The sequence below is a fragment of the Desmodus rotundus genome, chromosome 8, assembly GCF_022682495.2.
Source record: "Desmodus rotundus isolate HL8 chromosome 8, HLdesRot8A.1, whole genome shotgun sequence".
Lineage (NCBI taxonomy): Eukaryota > Metazoa > Chordata > Mammalia > Chiroptera > Phyllostomidae > Desmodus > Desmodus rotundus.
In genome coordinates, this window is record NC_071394.1 from 35,951,725 (window position 1) to 35,954,327 (window position 2,603).

The following is a 2,603-nucleotide window of genomic DNA, read 5'->3' on the forward strand; positions in this document are numbered from 1 at the left end:
CCAGAGTAGTTTCCACTAAAAACAATAGTCTAAACTGAGCTTGCCTATGGGGAGCACGGGATGCTTATTTATTCTTTGAGTGTCCCAATAAAGGAGGGGCAAAAATTCTATATGTGGTGTTATGTACACCGGAATGGAAACTATCAATCATGAGGTATATTACATGTATTTTATTATCTAATAGTCAATAAAACTAAGGTCTTAAAATTTTATTTTATTTTAGAATTTGGAACGAACTGCAGATTGCTCATTATCATCACTGCAAGTGCTTACTTGCATTACAATATACTTTCTTAATGAGGGAGAAAAAGTGTGGAATTACAGTTGGTGACTCTATTCTAGCTCTTTAGACTAAAAAAATTAGACATCCTTGACAGTTTTTTTTTTTCATTCATTTCTCAAATGTGATTCATTAGAAAATCTCTCAGATTACACCCCGAACCTGATCACACCTCACTGTCAACCCTCCTGGGGCAAGCCACCATCATCCTGCTTCTGGTCAGTGGCAGAAGCTTCCCCGTTGGGCTCCCGGCCTAGTCCTTGGCCACCTAGATCTGTACCTCTAGAGTGAACAGATCGCACCGCTCATTGCTGCCAACACATTAATGGATTCTTATCTTACTCACAACTAAGAGAAATCTCGAACACTTTTCCTCCTACCGTCCTCTAGGGACTCTGGCTTCTTTGCTGTTCTGCAGACACATGGAGCTCCTGACTCGGAGCTGTTGCTCTTCTTGTCCCCTCTGAACTCGTCCCCCTACTCCAACATCTCTGTATGGCTGCCGCCTCGCTTTCTTCTGGTCTCTTCTCAGCTGTCACCCCATCAGAAAGTATGTCCACAATGACTCTACCAATAATAGCACCCCACCTCCCACAACCCCCATAACTCTCATCCCTGTTTAATTTTTTTATTATACTTCCAATTCCTGACATGTTACATTTGTATATGTTTGTGCCTTGTCCCATCAGAACAGGAAATCTAGCCCCAGATCCCAACCACCGCCCAGGCAGTGAGCAGCGGCCTGCACCACGGAACAGCTGAGCATGGCGAACACCCAGTTTGCAGTGGATCTTTTCCGCGCCCTGAATGAGGACAGTCCTACTGGAAACATCTTCATCTCTCCCATAAGCATTTCATCAGCTCTGGCCATGATGTTTCTGGGGACCAGAGGCACTACTGTGGCACAGATGTCCAAGACTCTTCATTTTAATGAAGTCGAGGAAATTCATTCAAGATTTCAGAGTCTGAATGCTGGTATCAACAAGCATGGAGCTCCCTATATTCTGAAACTTGCTAATAGGTTATATGGCAAGAAAACCTATAATTTCCTCCCTGAGTTCTTAGCTTCAACTCAGAAAACGTATGGTGCTGAATTGTCCAGTGTGGATTTTCAGCGTTCCTCTGAAGATGCAAGAAAGGTGATAAATGAGTGGGTTAAAGGGCACACAGAAGGGAAAATTCCAGAATTATTGGCTGCAGGTGTGGTTGATAATATGACTAAACTTGTGCTAGTTAACACCATCTATTTCAAAGGAAACTGGCAGAAGAAATTCAGTAAAAAGGCCACGACCAATGTACCTTTCAGACTGAATAAGAAAGACACAAAAACAGTGAAAATGATGTATCAGAAGGAGAAATCTCCATATGGCTACATCGAGGACCTTAAGTGTCGTATGTTGGAACTGCCTTACCAAGGCAAGGAGCTCAGCATGGTTATCCTGCTGCCAGATGACATTGAGGATGAGTCCACAGGTCTGAAGAAGATCGAGGAACGACTGACTTTGGAAACACTGCATGAGAGGACCAACCCTGAGAATCCGCATAGCATTATAGTCAATGCTCACTTGCCCAAGTTCAAGCTGGAAGAGAGCTACAACCTCAATTCACACCGAGCCTGCCTGGGTATAGAGGATCTCTTTAATAGCAAGGCTGATCTGTCTGGCATGTCAGGAACCAGAGACCTTTTTATAACAAAAATCGTCCACAAGTCTTTTGTGGACGTGAACGAGGAGGGCACAGAGGCAGCAGCCGCCACAGCAGGCATCGCTACCTTCTGCGTGCTTACATTTGAGGAAAATGTTGTGGCCGACCATCCATTCATTTTCTTCATTTGACACAATCCCTCAGCTAACATTCTGTTCTTAGGCAGACTTTCTTCCCCTTAGAGACTGTGGAAGTACAAGGCCAAGCTCAGAGCTTTATTACCTGCACTTTCAATGGTAATAGTTTTCATGTTTCTTTAGCAGTAAAACTACCATCCCAAAACAAAAACAAACTAACAAAAAAGAACAGGAAATCTAGTTTCTAAAGCAGAACCCAACACATAGGAGTGGGGAGAGGGGAATTTGGTGAACTGAGTGGAATCCTGTTTGTATCTTTGAGTCAGTGTGCAAAGAAATGATCTAACTGCGTGTGCGTGTGTGTTCCAAGCCAATGTTATAAGGTAGTAGTATAAGGCATGTGCTTTGACCCCAGAAAATCTGTGACGCTTTCTTTGTTTTTTTCAACAATAATAGAGTAGGTGGATTTATTGGCTCCGAAGGCAGCTAGCTGATTTGCCTTTCCTGTCACTTCACCAAATCTTCTTGGACGCATAAAAAAT

General features: G+C 43.2%; 1 pseudogene across 1 annotated transcript; it reads left to right on the forward strand.

The window, feature by feature from the left end:
* The first annotated feature begins 1,044 nt into the window (after positions 1–1,044).
* On the forward strand, positions 1,045–2,115 carry LOC112315704 (leukocyte elastase inhibitor pseudogene; annotated as a pseudogene). Its single transcript, XR_011651511.1, has one exon. The product of XR_011651511.1 is annotated as a leukocyte elastase inhibitor pseudogene (transcript).
* The last annotated feature ends 488 nt before the right edge of the window (positions 2,116–2,603 follow it).